The following is a 17,891-nucleotide window of genomic DNA, read 5'->3' on the forward strand; positions in this document are numbered from 1 at the left end:
AGCTGTGTAGTCTTCTATAGTGTACATTTCCATAATTTCTTTATCCATTCTTCAGTTGATGGAAATTTGAGTTGATTCAGTATCTTCGATATTGTGAATTGAGCTCCAATAAACATGGGGTGTACTGATAACTCTTTCATATGCTGATTTAATTTCTTGTTTTGTAAAAATTTATTTAATTATTTGAAAGGCAAAGTTACAGAATGGCAGTGAGAGAGAGAGAGGGAGGAAGGGAAGGAGGGAGGAAGGTCTTCCAGCCACTTGTTCATTCCCCAGATGGCCAAAATGGCTGGAGCTGTGCTAATCCGAAGCCAGGATCCAGGAGCTTCTTCCAGGTCTCCCACGTGGGTCCTCCAACTGCTTTTCCAGGCCACAGAAGAGAGCTGCATCAGCAGTGGGGCAGCTAGCACATGAACTGGAGCCCATATGGGATGTCTGCGCTGCAGGCCAGGGATTTAACCTGCTGTGCCACAGCACTGGCCCCAGATTTAATTTTGTTTGGGTAAATTCCCAGGAGTGCGATGGCTGGGTCATATGGTAAGTCTGTCTTCAGATTTCTGAGGGATCTCTGTACTGTTTCCTACAGTGGCTGGACCAGGTTACATTCCGACCAACAGTGGATTAGGGTACCTGTTCCTTTGCATCCTCGCCATCATTTTTGTTGATGTCTGTAAGAAAGCTGTTCTACTGGGAGTGAGATGAAACCTCATTGTGGTTTTGAATTGCATTTCTGTGATGGCTAGTGATCCTGAGCACTTTTGCATGTCTGTTGTCCGTTTGGATTTCTTCTTTTGAAAAATACCTTTTTAAGTCCTTTGCCCATTTCTTAACTGGGTTGTTTGTTGTTTTTGAGTTTCTTTAACTCTTTATATATTCTGGATATTAATCCTTACACAGTTGCGTAGTTTGCAAATAATTTATCCTATCCCATCGGTTGCCTCTTAACTTTGCTGAGTGTTTCTTTTGAAGTGCAGAAGCTTCTCAATTTGATGTAATTCCAGTTGTGAATTGATTGGCTTTGATTGCCTGTTGCCTCTGAGGTCTTATCCAAGAAGTCTTTGCCTACATCAATGCCTTGCAGGTTTCCCCACTGTTTTCTAGTAATTTGATGGTATTGTGTCATAGATTTAGCTCTTTGATCCATTCTGAGTGGATTTTCATATAAGGTGTTAAGGTAGGGGCCTTGCTTCACACCTCTGCATGCAGAGATTCAGTGTTCCCAGCACTGATTGTTGAAGAGACTGTCCCCACTCCAGGGACTGATATTAGCTCCTTTGTCAAAGATAAGTTGGTTGTAGATGCTTGGTTAGATTTCTGGAGTTTCTGTTCTCTTCCATTATCTAACACATCAGTTTTGTTTCCAGTAACAGGCTGTTTTGATTATTCCCGCCCTTCAAATCTGGTATTGTGATGCCTCCAGCTTTGTTTTTGTTGTATAAGATCGGTTTAGCTGTTTGAGGTCTCTTGTGTTTTCATATAAATTTCAGAATTGTTTTTTCTAGATCTGAGAATAATTTCGGTGTTTTGATTGGAATTGCATTACATATGTAAGTTGCTTTTGGCAGCATGGACATTTTGATGAGATTGCTTCTTCCAATGCAGGAACATGGAATATTTTTCCATTTTCATATCTCATATTTCTTCCTTTAGTGTTTTTTAATTATCATCATAGAGATTTTTGACATCCTTGGTTAAATTTATTTCAGGGTATTTGATTTTTTGGGTAGCTATTGTGAATAGAATTTAGCTTAGAACTTCTTTCTCAGCAGTGGAATTTTCTGTGTCTACAAAGGCTGTTGATTTTTGTATATTGATTTTATATCCTGTACATTACAAACTCTTCTGTGAGTTCCAGTGGATTCTTAGTGGAGTCTTTTTAATCCCCTATATATAGAATCGTATCGTCTCCAAATAGTAATATTTTGATTTGTATCCATTTCTCAATTTGTATCCATTTGATTTATTTTTCTTGCCTAATGGCTCTGGCTAAAACTCCCAGGACTATATTGAATAGCAATGGTGAGTGGGGCATCCCTGTCTGGTACCAGATCTCAGTGGGAATGCTTAAAACTTTTCTCCATTTGATAGGATGCTGGCTGTGGGTTTGTCATAAATTGCCTTCATTGTGTTGAGGAATGTTATTTCTATACTCAATTTGCTTAGAGTTTCCATCATGAAAAGGTGTTGTATTTTATCAAATGCTTTCTCTGCATCGATTGAGATAATCATATGTTTTTTTCATCAATTTGTTAAGGTAATATATCACATTGATTGATTTGTGAATGTTGAACCATCCCTGCATACCAGGGATAAATCCCACTTGTCCAGGTGAATGATCTTTGTGATGTGTTGTTGGATTCAATTGGCTAGAATTTTGTCGAGGATTTTTGTGTCTATGTTCATCAGGAAAATTTGTCTCTTGTTCTCTTTCTCAGTTGTCTATTTTTCAAGTTTAGCAATTAAGTTGATCCTGGATTCATAGAAAGAATTTGGGACGATTCCATCCCTTTCAATTTTTTTGAATTGCTTGAGAAGAATTGGAGTTAGTTCTTCTTTAAATGTCTTGTGGAATTCAGCAATGAAGCCACCCAGTGCTGGGCTTTTCTTTGTTAAGAGGGCCTTTATTACTGATTCAAATTCTTTCTTGGTTATGGATCTGTTGAGGTTTTCTATGTCTTCATGAATCAATTTAGATAGATTGTATGTGCCCAGAAATCTATTTCTTCTAAGTTTTCCAGTTTGTTGGCATATAGATCTTTGTCATAACTTCTGATGATTCTTTTTATTTCTGTGGTATCTGTTGTTACATTCCTTTATCATCTTTAATCATATTGATTTGAGTCTTCTCTCCTTTTTTTGGTTAGTTGGGCCAATGGTGTGTCAATTTTCTTTATTTTTTCAAAAAACCAGCTCTTCGTTTTGCTGATCTTTTGTTTCAATTTTGCTTATTTCTTCTCTATTTTTATTATTTCTTTTCTCCTACTAGTTTTGGATAGTTTACTGTTGTTTTTCTAGATTATTGAGATGCATTGATAGCTCATTTGGTGCCTTTCTAATTTCCTGATGTAGGTGCCAATTGCTATAAACTTTCCTCTTAACACTGCTTTTGCTGTCTGTATCCCCAAAATTTTGTTACGTTGTATGTTGTTTTAATTTGTTTCCAGAAATTTTTTTATTTATCTTTGGTTTTCTTCAATGGTCCACTGTTCATTCAGGAGCATGAAGTTCAGACTCCATGTGTTTGCTTATGTTCTAGAGAGTCCTGAGTTGCTGATTTCCAGCTTCGTTCCATTGTGAGCCTAGAAGTTGCATGGTTTGATTTTGATTTTTTTGAATTTACTGAGTATTGCTTTATGGCTTAGGATGTGGTCAATCCTAGAGGAATTCCCTACATTGGTGAGAATAATGTCTATTATGTAACTGTAGGGTGGAAAGTTTTGTAGATATTAGGTCTATTTGGTCTATAGTGTCGAATAACTCTGTTGTTTCTTGCTGATTTTCTGTCTGGTTTATCTGTCCATTGCTGACAATGGGGTATTGAAGTCCCCCATTACTATTGTATTTGAGTCTGTGTCTCCCTTTAGATCCATTAGGTTTCTTTTAATAGCCAAGTGCCCTGTAATAAGGTGCCTATATGTTTATAATAGTTACATATTCCTGTTGAATTGATCCCTTAATCATTACATCATTACAACTGTCTCTTTTAACAGTTTTTATGTTAGCGTCTATTTTGTTTGATATTAGGATGGTTACAAGAGCTCTTTTTTGGTTTTTGTTAGCATGAATATCTTTCTCCATCCTTTCACTTTCAGTCTGCCTGCACGTTTGTTGGTGAGATATGATTCTTGTAGGCAGCAAGTAGATGGGTTTTATTTTTTAATCCATTTGTCCAGTCTGTGTTTTTTAATTGGCGAGTTGAGGCCATTTATGTTCTAAATGACTATTGATAAATGACTTTGCCCCATCATTTTTCCATAAATATTACTATTTTTTACTTTGGATTTATTTGTGCTTTTATTGGGAGACTTTCTTACTTGACCTTCTTTCATAGTGATGACTATGTTTCTGTGTATAGCACATCTTTAAGCATCTTTTGCAGGGCTGCACAGGTTGTGACAAATTCTTTCAATTTCTGTTTGTCATGGAAGGTCTTTATTTTACCTTTGTTCATAAATGAGAGCTTTGCATTGTATAGTATTCTGGGTTGACAGATTTTTTCCTCTTAAGACTTGGACTATGTCTCTCGATTTTCTTCTAGCCTGTGGAGATTCTGATGAGAAGTCAGCTGTGAGTCTAATTGAAGATCCTCTGAAAGTAATCTGGCGTTTCTCTTGTGCACCTTTTAGAATCCTTTCTTTATGTTTTACTGTTGAAAGTTTGACTGCAATATGGCGTGGTGAATTTCTGGTCACATCTATTAGGAGTTCTATGTGCTTCTTGTACTTAGATGTTCCTTTCTTTCTCCACATTAAGAATGTTTTCTGTAATTATTTTACTACAAGGCCTTCTAATCCATTCTCTCTTTTCATGCCTTCAGGAACTCCTAAGACCCATATGTTGGCTCATTTGATAGTATCTCATAAATTTACAACATTGTTTTTAATTTTTAATTTTTCTAAATGCTTCTTCCTTTCCTTTTTTTTTGTCTGATTGTAAAATTTCTAAAGATTTATCTTCTATCTTGGATATTCTTTCTTCTGCCTCAGTTAGTCTGTTAAAATTTTCCACCACATTTTTTATTTGATATATTGAATTAATTTTAACATTTCATTTTGATTTTTCTTTAAAATCTCAATATTATGGAAAAAAAATTTAATTCATATGATTTGTGGATTTCTTTTTTTAAAAAAGATTTATTTGAAAGTCAGAGTTACACAGAGGGAAGGAGAAGCAGAGAGAGAAAGAAAGAGGTCTTCTATTTGCTGGTTCATTCCCCAATTGGCTGCAATGACCAGACCTGTGCCGATTTGACGCCAGGAGCCAGGAGCTTTTCCAGGTCTCCCACGCAGGTGCAAGGGTCCAGTGACTTGGGCCATCCTCTACTGCTTTCCCAGGCCACAGCAGAGAGTTGGATCAGAAATGGAGCAGCTGGAACTTGAACTGGTGCCCATATGATCCCATATGCCTGCTTGGCAGGTGGCGTCCTTACCCGCTATGCCACAGCTCTGGCCCCTGTGGATTTCTTTAATTTGTGGCTTTGCTTCTGAATAATCCTATGATTAATCTTTTGATTTCAATTTCCAGCATTTCATCATTCTCTTATCTTCACATTCTGATAATGATGTGTTCTTGTGCTCCTTTTGGGTCATCATGTTGTCATCTTATTCTTTGTTCTTGCATTTCTGCATTTACTTTTAGGCATTTGTGGAAATACTTGTTGGGCTTTCTTTTACCCTCTAATGGCTTTTATCTTTGGACTATCCCTCTGTGGCTTAGTGGAGTTTCTGCTCTTTCAGTGAATACCCAGAGGTGTGTGCTGGGTGTGATTAGACAGCTCTGGCAGTGCTGCAGGGTAGAGTGGGTATCCAGAGTGACACCCAAGTTGGGTGTGGTAGGTCTCTTTTTTATCAGAGGAGATGTTTTGAAGTTCTGTTGGTGTAGTTATACCCTCACCTTCTCTCTTCCAAGGTGATCATTACCTAGGCAGTAGCCCCATTGGGTACAGTATTCATCCTCACTGCCGCAAGACTCCCACAATGGATCTGTGCAGTCCCCAGTGTGAGCAGAGATCACGCTACAGTAACCCACCCCAGACAATCAGGAAGCTTTGCGCGTGTGGATTTGCTCATAATGATTGCCCTGAGATACAGCTACACCCTGTGACCTCTCATGCAGTCACGGTGTTCCCACAGATGGTGATTGCCCTGAGATACAGCTACACCCTGTGAACTCTCATGCAGTCACGGTGTTCCCACAGATAGTGATTGCCCTGAGATACAGCTACACCCTGTGACCTCTCATGCAGTCACGGTGTTCCCACAGATAGTGATTGCCCTGAGATACAGCTACACCCTGTGACCTCTCATGCAGTCATGGTGTTCCCACAGATAGTGATTGCCCTGAGATACAGCTACACCCTGTGAACTCTCATGCAGTCACGGTGTTCCCACAGATAGTGATTGCCCTGAGATACAGCTACACCCTGTGACCTCTCATGCAGTCACAGTGTTCCCACAGTCTCAGTCCACAAGGCTCCCGCAGTCACTGGGTACCACTCTGCCCCACTAGTCTGTCCCTCCACAGAAAGGGGGAGATGCTCCTAGAGCCAGCTGCCTGTGGGTACTCCACCTAGAAAGCTTGAGCCCCAGAGCCTGTGATGTGTTGGGAGGCTGGGGGCACCTCACAGTCCTATGTGAGTGCTCAGCCCCCTGTCAATCCTCCTAGCCATACTCAGTCATCTCCTCTGTGCTGGTTGCTGGGTGTGTGCACGCTTGCTGGTACAGCTGTTAAGTATGTTCAAACTGGTGCCCACCCTCTCTCAGCCAGATGCTGCGCCCTGTTGTTGGGAGAATGGGGAGGAGAAACATGCCTCCTTTTCTCCTCTAGGTTGGCAGGTACCCTGTCCCCCACAGGGCTCCAGTTCGGACTCATACCAGACTTTCCCCACAGCTATGTTGGCACAGGCTGCTGCATTCTTGTCTCATCTCACTCTCCAAAGCTGGTGCTCAGGTTCTTGGCTCCTAGGATTCTGTGTTGTGTCCATGCTCATGTTGTGTGTCCACACCCTCCACATAGATCCACAGAGTCCCTCTTTCTTCCATGAAATTTCCACTGAAATTTTGTCCCTTACTCTTCCCAGAAGATAACACTAGCACCACTTGGTTTTAAACTGTCTTCCTTTAGCCTAGAGCAGTGAACTCCTTCTGTATTCCACCATCTTGGAATCTCCTTAGAAGTCTGAAGTGTGTAATGTGGCCTGCTGGTTGTGGACTACCTTCTCTAAGCATTCTGACTTAATTTCCTGCCAATTGCTCCCCTTGCTCACCACACTTATGACACACTTATGGCTCCTTTACTTTTCCTTGGAAACTCATTCAGGTCTTTCCTTATATTTTGCCCCATCCACACTCCCAACACTTGCTAACTATTCTGCTTTATTTTCCAAGGCACTGTATTTCTTACCTCTTTATTTCCTACTGCTAGAATAGAAATCTGTGAATGAAGTCCGTCAATGTGCTTTGTCCAATGTTGTAGTCAGTCACTCTGTTATTTATGGAATACTTATTCTGAAGCAGACTGAGAATCACATTTTGCTTTTTGATCCAAGGCTATCATCTTCTAGCTAGAAGGAGGACAGCACCTTTACTAAGAACTCCTAGACCCTCTTCTGCAGAGCTGATGACTTAGAGCTGTCTTCAGGCTGTAGGGTGCCTGGGTAGCTGCTTCTCATGTGCTTTGTCTGGGATCTGAATGCACATGGCTCCTCTTGACTCTTGCAATACTTGCTTTGGGGAAAATAGGTTGAGTTTAACTTCAGAATACCTTATACATAATTCTTTGAGCACTAGAGCTATTCAGAAAACAATGGCTACAATTTACTTTCAGTTGGTATAAGTTCTGACTTTCTTTTATATTTATTTGGGTAACAAGATGAACAAGACAGCCCCTGCCTCCAAAGAACACACAGTGCACTGAAAAATAAAGCTAACTGGAACACAGAATATGTGTTTTCCTAGTTAAAGGAATTACAGATTGCAATGGGAAGCCAGATGGGTACAGGGAAAAGAGTACAAAATTTTAGAATAAAGTTATCTTGGGCTAAATTCCGGTTCTACCACCAATAGTTGAGTTATTTTGTAATCAGTGCCTATTTTAACCTGTGGTTTAATTTCCAAGTGTATTGGATCCCCATGCCACCAGCATGTTTGAGGATGGAATTATAGCATATAGTAAGAGTTTTTGTTTTTATCTGCTTCTCTTACCCAGGCCCTTCACAATGGGATTAATTAGCCACAAGGGGATTAATAAGTGAATGGATTCTGGGAAAGTATATAAAATTTCATCTATATTATGATATGGTAGCTTGATCCTAGCTGAAGATTATAAACACAGCAGTGGAGGGTGGTGAGAATTCAAAAGTCAGTGGTGACATTTATAAAATATTTTAAAAATTATATTTAAATACATTTAGATGTGAGGGCATGATATAGGGAAATAGGGTCAATTTGATAGGTCTTTTTTTTTGAGAGGCAGAGTGGAGAGAGAGAGACAGAGAGAAAGGTCTTCCTTTTTGCTGTTGGTTCACCCTCCAATGGCTGCTGCGGCCGGTGCACCATGCTGATCTGAAGCCAGGAGCCAGGTGCTTCTCCTGGTCTCCCACGCGGGTGCAGGGCCCAAGCACTTGGGCCATCCTCCACTGCACTCCCGGGCCACAGCAGAGAGGCTGGCCTGGAAGAGGGGCAACTGGGACAGAATCCGGTGCCCCAACCAGGACTAGAACCCTGTGTGCCAGCGCCGCAAGGCGGAGGTTTAGCCTAGTGAGCCGTGGTGCCAGCTAATTTGATAGGTCTTAAATGGCATAGTACACAGTGGGGGATTGTTTCTGAACTCACGATAAGTGCACTGAATATACTTAGATAGGAGGCAAGATATATTAGTCTCCTATCTATCTTTCCTTATTTTAAAAACAAATTTCAATTTCAGTTGTAATTTTAATTTTATTATTTTTAGACCACTTTATTGAGACAAGGCTGATACCCCAAAACTCTGTAAATTTGATGTATACCATTTAGGAGTTTGGCAATAAGTATACATGTGTGAGACCATCAGTGTAGCCCGGCCATGCCATAAACTTACCATTACTTCCAAAAGTAACCGTTATTGATTGATTCTCCTCCTGCCTTCTTTTATTTAACCATTCACAAATATGAATGCCTCCTGAGTTCTAGGGACAGTTCTAACTCCTGATCAGGCAGTATTAATCAAAATGGGTGCAACTCCTGCTTTCCTCGAGTTTGTTTTAGTGGTGTAGACATGAAGAATAATCTATGATTCTTTGTCTCTCTGGTTTCCCAGCTACCCCCTTTTAGAGGCTGTTTTCCCTGACCTTTCAACAACCCTATAATTTTTTCTTAATATTTCTTTCCATGTGCAAGCATTTTTAAACAATTATTTAAACTTCTTTTCATTTTATGCTTTTCACTCTTAAAACTTCACACATAATTTTCTAATAAAGTCTTGAATATCTTTGTTGCTATAGCTCATAAAGGGAAGAATTTGCTGTAGACTGCTAAGGGAGGCAGACATCTTGCTTTCACCAAGGAAAGAAGTGCAATTGTTTTCAGAACACCCACCTGGTGAACCAATTAACCAAATGAATGCTAGTGGCGGCTTCATGTTAGGTCCCATGGGAAGGTTGCCTTTGAAGCAATGTAACTCCCTTGACATCTGAAATATTTTGGAGCGCATAGAAACCATGGATTGTTACTAGATCATTTCTTAGGATATTGTGATCTTGATACTTCCACTTCACAAAAATATCACATAATTTTGATATTTTGTGTTTTTATCTTCCAGCACTTTTGTATATCACTAGTTGAAATGTAAAATAATACCACTTTGAAAAAACAGGTAATTTTAAATGCTACACACCAGCTGTGCGACTCAGCAAATCTACTCCTAATCGTCTGCATGGAGAAAGGAAACACTGTCTACATGACAATTTGTACAACTGTGTTTGAAGAAGCTTTGTTGAAGATAGCCCAAAGTGAAAGCAACTCGTTTGTTCATCAGGGGACTAGATAGTTTAGTTGTGTTATGTTCATTCGATGGCATTGTACTCAACAACAACAAAAGGACAGCAACCAATTCATACAGTAATGTGTGAGGGAAAAAAAAGAATGAAAATTTATTCAAGTGTATTCCGTTGAGTGACAGAAGCCAGACAGCATGAACATACATGTAACGTGTTTCCATTGATGTGAAGAGCCTCAGATGAACCAATCTAGGGTGACAGAAATGAGATCAGACTTCTCTCTGGGAAGGACAGTTAACTGAAGGGAACACAAGGAGCTTTCTGGAGTGATGGAAGTTTGTGTGTCATATTTGGTGTTGTACATTCTTGTCAAAGCTCTTAAAACCACAATTTTCTCATTTTACTGTGTCAATTATATACAATACATTTGATAAATATTAAAAATGACTAAAAACAGCTTTTGATTACCTAGAGACAAAAATCCCAAAATATATTTTAAATGAATATTAGAGAAGATCAAAAACATATTTCCAAATGTTCAATTTCTAAACAGGATTATTTATTTGAAAGGCAGAGTGACAGAGAAGGAGGGACAGAAAGAGAAGGGGGAGAGGGAAAAGAGAGAGGGAGGAAGAGGGAGAGAGGGAGAGGGAGAGGGAGATCTTCCATCTGCTTGTTCACTCCCCAGATGGCCATAACAGACAGGACTGGGCCAGGTCAAAGCCAGGAGCCAGGAAATTTATCTGGGCATTACGTGTGGGTAGCAGGGACCTGAGCACTTGGGTTATCATCTTCTGCTTTCCCAGGCTCATTAACAGGAAGCTGAATCAGAAGCAGAGCAGGTGGGACTCAAACTGTTACTCAGACATAATACGTGAGCTTCCCTAGCAGCAACTTAACTAGTTGTGCCACAACAAGCCCAATGGCAAGGAATGTGAGGATGATCCAATATTTAAAAATATATTATGGCATGTAACTGTATTAATAGATTAAAGGGGGCAATAAAAATTTGATATTTGAAACAGCATTCTTCCTTAAAATGATAACAAAACTAAGTAAAATAAAAGCAGTAGACTTCTTAAGAACATAAACATTTTTTAAGAGAAGTTGGTAGTGTTTGGAATTTTAAGATAATGGCAGTGACAACACAGTTTTTGAATCACTACAAATCCCCTCATCAAAACTATGTAGAACAACTAGATAGCAACCAGAAATCCAGGGGTAGCATTTAGAGGAATAGGTTATTGTAAGACCCCTTAAGCAGGCGTCCCACAAACCCACAAACCGGACCCCAGAAACACAGACTCCACTCCAATTGATGCAAAAGGCAAGAGGAAAGTTTATTACATTTGCAAATGGGCCGTCTCAGCAGCACCCTCTGGTAAGGTGCAGAGAGAGAGAGCGGCCGCAAACAATAGCTTACAGAGTATTTAAAGCTTAAAACCACAGCATTAGCATATTTGATTGTGTTACAATTCTATTGGGCAAGCTACAGGTCACTAGCATTTTATTGGGTAAGCCAAACACAACTAAGTGAGGACAAACAGGCAGGCTATAGACCTGTGTGGTGTTCTAATTCATGTGAAGAAAACCAATGAATTGCTTATACCTCTGAGGGACCTGGGATACTCAAAAATATGTGTCCAACGGGTATTTACTAGAAGGCACAACAGGCAAGACTAAGAACAGCAGCTGAAACTCCACAATCAAATATGTAGCAAGTGAGGAAAAGGAACTGTAGGTAATTGTTAAAGTCTGGCACAGTCTAGCACCTGTAGACCTGGCATAGTCTAGCCCTGTAATTCTCAGAACGTGTAGACCTGGCGCAGTCTAGCACTTATAATTCACAGAACATGTAGACCTGGCACAGTTTAGCACCCGTAATTCTCAAAACATGTAGACCTGGCGCAGTCCAGCACCCGTAATTCTCAAAACATGTAGACCTGGCGCAGTCCAGCACCCGTAATTCTCAGAACGTGTAGACCTGGCACAGTCCAGCACCCGTAATTCTCAGAACGTGTAGACCTGGCACAGTCCAGCCCCTGCAATTCTCAGAACGTGTAAACCTGGCACAGTCCAGCCCCTGCAGAATGTGTAGACCTGGCACAGTCCAGCACCCATAATTCTCAGAACGTGTAGACCTGGCACAGTCTAGCACCCGTAATTCTCAGAATGTGTAGACCTGGCACAGTCCAGGCCCTGCAATTCTCAGAACATGTAGACCTGGCATAGTCTAGCCCCTGCAATTCTCAGAACATGTAGACCTGGCATAGTCTAGCCCCTGCAATTCTCAGAACGTGTAGACCTGGCACCTGTAATTCTCAGAATGTGTAGCAAGAGTGTTGTAAGTTATGTAATTCATCACTAACTGACAACAGGAGATCCAGTGGGTGTCTGGCTTTAGGGTAGTGCGTCATTTTTCAATTGATAGTTTGGGGGTCTATAAAGCTAACAAATATGTTTCCACCTAAACTTCAGAATTATTTTAACATCTTTGATTTTTTCATATGAATTATAAGCAAGATAATGTTCTCTTTTGAATGGAGTAATCTGTAGGCCTGTGAGTCAAAACTAAGCAAGCATGGATACTAGTTTGGTGTGACTGGTAGCCTGATGGCTCCTTTACTGAATTATTCGATCACTCAGCTGAGCATTGCTTGCTATAGAGGTGAAGGCCATTTGTAATATGTAACAACTCATCCAGTAACATATCTTTAATGAAATAAGGAAAATAAGGCACATTAAGCGAAAACAATTTAGTGAATAACATATAGATAATATGAAATATATAAGGGCGATTTGTTACCAGATTAATAAGTTCTATTCATTTGATCAAAATTTATACTTCATATAAAACTTTCCATAGCAGTTCCAAAACAATGTTAAACAAAGAAGAAACAATTATATCCAGTTTGCCTGTTACTTGTTAGTAATATGCTATTTTTTCATAATGCCAGTTTGTTTGTTTATTTGTAGAGTGATGCTTACAAACAACTCCAAACATTCCATTTCTGTAACCACTTAGAGAAAAAAAGACCATATTCAAAAACTTCACTTGATTTATTGAAGTATTATTTTCAAAATTAAAAACCAGGTAAGCATGTATCCTGTTGGCTAAGAAGCCCATATGCCATATGGGAGAGCATTTAGCGTATTGGTTAATGCCCATATCCCATATGAGAATGCCTGGGTTCAGGCTCCACATCTGATTCCAGAATCTCATTTCCTGATAATACGCACCCTGGGAGGCAACAGATGATGGCTCAAGTTGTTCTGCCGTCCATGCAGCGGACCTGGATTGCATTCCTGTCTGCAAACTCAGGCCTGGCATAGCCCCAGCTGCTGCAAGAATTTGAGGTTTGAATCAACAGATTGGAGTTCTCTCGCTCTCGCTCTCGCTCTCTCTCTCTCTCTACCTCTTAAATAAGTAAATACCTAAATACACAGATAAAAAGTGTCAAAACATCAGTAAGTTATTTTTAACATATTCTTGATGTGGTAACAATTAATTTTTAACATGTTTATACATAATAGGTTCCAAAATAGCACATAGCATAATTTTCAAATTTCTGTCGCAATCCACAAGCACTTTGATAATTTAATGCTTAAAAATGAAACTGAATTTGCTTATTATAATACAAATATTGATCTCATATATTATGAATGTTTCAGTTTTTGTTATTGCCCAGCAAACCAGTCCAAAACTTAGTGGCATAAAATAGCCACTTTAATTATAGATCTTCAGACTAGAGACAGCAAGAAAGTCTTATCCTGATTCCATTATATCTGGGGACTCAGTTGGGAGCAGTCTCTCTTTTCTCTCGCTGTCTTTCAGCTGCTTTGGGAAAAATCAAGAGATCATAGATATAAGCCTCAAGGCACTGCGTTCTAACAATAGCTATGAGAATAGGAAAGGATGGGAAAGCAACAATGGAAAAACTGATATAGATATTTGGCTCCAGAAGTGGGGTTCTACCTAACAAATACCTTAAAAGTGACTCTGCAAATGGGTAGTGAGCTGAGTTTGGATGAAATCTGAGGGGATGTGGTAGAAGAAGCCTAGTCACTGAGCAGACTCTCGATAAAAATCTGGGTTTAAGGATGCCACCAGTGGGGTCTCAGAAGGAAGTGAGCCACTGGAGGAAGGAGGATCATTGTTACACAGTGGTTAACAGCTTAGGGGAATTGGTTACTGTAATTATGTAAAAACCAGAACCTGGGGCCATCATTGTGGGTAAAGCTGTTGCCTGTGATGCCGGCATCCCATATGGGTGCTGGTTCAAGTCCCAGCTGTTCCACTTCTGATCCAGCTTCCTACTCATGGCCTGGGAAAAGCAGCAGAAGATGGCCCAAGTGTTTGGGCCCCCGTCACCCTTACGGGAGACCCAGATGAAGCTCCTGGCCCAGCACTGGCTGTGTGAACCAGCTTTTTCTTTCTCTCTCTATGTTTCTCCATCTCTCTATAACTCTGACTTTCCAAATAAATAATTCTTTCAAAGCAAAGGAGAACTTGCAGATGATGAACTTGGTTATATAGTTGGTTATATATTTTTTAATCTTAAAAAAGGGGGGGGGGGGCAGCGCCGTGGCTCACTTGGTTAATCCTCCACCTGCAGCGCCAGCATCCCATATGGGCACTGGGTTCTAGTCCCGGTTGCTCCTCTTCCAGTCCAGCTCTCTGCTGTGGCCCAGGAGAACAGTGGAGGATGGCCCAAGTATTTGGGCTCCTGCACCGCATGGGAGACCAGGAGGAAGCACCTGGCTCCTGCCTTCAGATTGGCGCAGCACCGGCCGTAGCAGTCATTTGGGGAGTAAACCAACAGAAGGAAGACTTTTCTCTGTCTCTTTCTCTCACACTGTCTATAACTCTACCTCTCAAATAAAAAAATAAAGAGACTGCCTGGTTTTTTGTTTATAGTAAAATGCTGAGTGATTTAAACAAGTCTGTTTTTACTTGTGAACCAAAAACACAAATTATGATCCTGAAAATCCTCACCATCTCCAGAAAAGCTACTGAAATTAAGAACTTTTTTTTTTTTTTTGACAGGCAGAGTGGATAGTGAGAGAGAGAGAGAGACAGAGAGAAAGGTCTTTCTTTTTGCCGTTGGTTCACCCTCCAATGGCCGCTGCGGCCGGCGCATCTCGCTGATCCGAAGCCAGGAGCCAGGTGCTTCTCCTGGTCTCCCATGCGGGTGCAGGGCCCAAGCACTTGGGCCATCCTCCACTGCCTTCCCGGGCCATAGCAGAGAGCTGGCCTGGAAGAGGGGCAACCGGGATAGAATCCGGCGCCCCAACTGGGACTAGAACCCGGTGTGCCGGCGCCACAAGGCGGAGGATTATCCTGTTAAGCCACAGCGCCGGCCAAAATTAAGAACTTTCTTCCAAAAGAATGGTTTATGAAAAAAACCCTGAAGGTGTGATTGTGCAAGGTTTGCTGTGACCTCAGATACACCTAAGGATCTGAATATTCAGCTTCACAATGGGTTCTTCTAAGAGATCCTCTTATTCAGCCCACAGGGATTACAGGAAATTGAAGCAGTCGTCTCTGAGCAAATTCAGCCAAGGCACAAAGCAGAGCAATGCTTCTGTTATGGTGCTCTTGTCTAACGTAGTGAACCCAGTCGAAATCCTCAGGAGTCCCACAAGGACCTTGAGGAAATGGTTTCAGAAGAAACACTGCCAGCTTGGGCCTAAAGGTAGAGAGGGCATGAGATGAGAAGAGGCCAGAGGACCACCGAATTCTGCTGGCAGGGGGCAGCCTCAGGGAGCCATTCCACTGCTATGCTCTCTTTGATGAAAGCAGAGGGATGTGCTGGAGGGAGAACCAGGAGTCTAGAGGGTGGAGCCTAGAGTCCTGATTGCTTTCAAGTTGTGAAAGCAAAGGAACTGCTCGCATTTGTTTGGCTGGGTTTGAGATCTGCTCCTTTGACCTTTTATTTCCTCTTCTTTTGAAGTGGAAAGTCTATAGTTGCTGCATCGCATGTCTTCCCCACCATTGCTCATTGGGTCACACGTTCTCTTCAGTTTCACAGATCCATAGCTGGAGAGCTATTCTTAACAATTGGACACCAGGTACTTCATCCGTACCCAAAGCTGCTTTAAATGATGTGTTTCATACTTTGCTGGTACTACAATGAGATGAGACTCTTGGGAATCTTGGGAGGGGTGTACCATTATGCGGGGACAGGGAATCAGAGCACGGACTGTGTGTCGAGATTTTAAATTGGTTCTCATGATCTCTGCCTCCTGGTGTCCACACTCCTGTAGAATCCCTTCCAGTTGGTTGGGGGCAGGAGCTGTGATTTTTCTTCTTACCAATAGAATTTGACAAAGATAAGGGAATTATACTCCCATGATTAGACTAGGGAAGTTAGCCCAGTCTTCTCTCTGTCTTCCTCTCTCCCTCGCTGACTTGTATAGAAACCGGCAGTCATTGTGACAGACAGCTCCAGGAAAACGTCTGTTCTCCCAGTTGAGTCTCCAGATGAGAACACAGCAATCTAACTCACCACTCATCACACTCTCTCCTCTTTCTGAAACTCTTCAATGATTAAATAAGGCAGTGACTTCCAAATGCTCAGCAGTCCCTAGTGCACAGGAGGCACAAAGAAACACTTCCTTTCTTTTCCCTTCAATCAATCCAAACTGAATGTAATTGATTTATGGCCCGACCTCAAGCTTATTTTTCGTTCTTATGTGTCTTCTGTTTAGCCAGCTCTGGCCCAACTGACTCATTATGCTTCAATTGCTTACTTCCCAAATATCTTGTTGTCTCCATCTAGAACACCCTGTCTTCAAACTACCTCAAACTACCTATTCACCTCTCCAGTCACAGATCATATGCCATTTTTATCCACAAAATCCATGCCAATACGCTATTTGTGATGAGTCAATCCCTTCTTCCTATCACTTCGGAATTTAAATTTTTGTGTGAACTACTTACAGTTTTCTGCCTCACAGTCTGTTTATCTAATATCATCCCTTGGTTTGGCTCTTTGAAGCTATGAATCATTCTATGTCAATCTTGTGCAAATCAGTGTATCTTGTGTTTATTGCAGTTTTCATAAAATTCTTTGGAGTATAACTACACTATGTTGTTTTGCCCTATTCCTCATTGAAATTTTCCTCTTTTTCTCATCTACAGCACCACTGTTGTTCCTTATATATTTAATGCTGTCACATGTGAACTTCACCATCTCCACTGACTTTGAGAACAACAATATACCTGCATAACTTTGTAGCTCAGTGCTAAAGATCACAGACCCTGAAACCAATGAGCCTGCATTTGAATCTGACTCTCTGCTTGGGCAAGTTATGTGAGTTTCCATGCCTGAGATTCCTCTTCTAGAATTAGGATAATGATGGTATCTATTTTATAGAGTCGTTTTGAAGATTAAGGGTGTGTGTGTACTAGACTGATGCTTAGAATGCTATGCAGTAGCCGTCATTTGGAGGCGTGGAGTAAGAGGGAAAATGGTAGGTGCAGAGGTGCTGTGGCATACAATAGTAAAACAAGATGGAATGGTGAGGGAAAAAAAGTGATGGCAAAACATGGCCTTACAACAGGCACTGGAAAGCTTGTCTTTTCTTCTAGACTGTAGTTCATGGGGAGAGATGATTTTTGCTTTTGCTTTTCAAGACCAGGGTGGTGTTCCTGGCATCTAGTGACTGGGCACTGGGGTGCTATTGAACATCTGGTGGTGCACTGGACAGCCCCCACCACAAGAAACTCTCCAGACGAAAGCTTGAGCAGCATGTTGTAGAATCATCTGGAATAGAATGGGAAACGGCATTACTCTCAAGTACCCCTTTAGACCATGTGTAATCACAGCTTTATTGCAATCAATTTTCAGCTCATAAAACAAATGCTAACTCCTGCTTACTTCCTTTGAAAGGGCTAGTATGTGGGTTAATTAGTGTTTGCAAATGCTTTGAAGATGCAAAGTCTCATGTAAACGCTACTTAGTATTAATTACCATTCTGGAAGACCCGTGCTGTGACCCTGCTTGCTCACAAGCCAAGCCAAGCCTCAAACCTGAGCAATACTGAACTATTGTTGATAACATGGAATGTTTATAATGAGATAGTCATCAGGAGTTCTGGCCAATTTTAGATATCTAGGATAGACTGTATATAAATTGACTCATTAAGATCAGAAAAATTATAGGAGCTACTTGAGACATTTGCTATTTTGGAG

This window comes from Lepus europaeus, chromosome 6 (assembly GCF_033115175.1).
Source record: "Lepus europaeus isolate LE1 chromosome 6, mLepTim1.pri, whole genome shotgun sequence".
Lineage (NCBI taxonomy): Eukaryota > Metazoa > Chordata > Mammalia > Lagomorpha > Leporidae > Lepus > Lepus europaeus.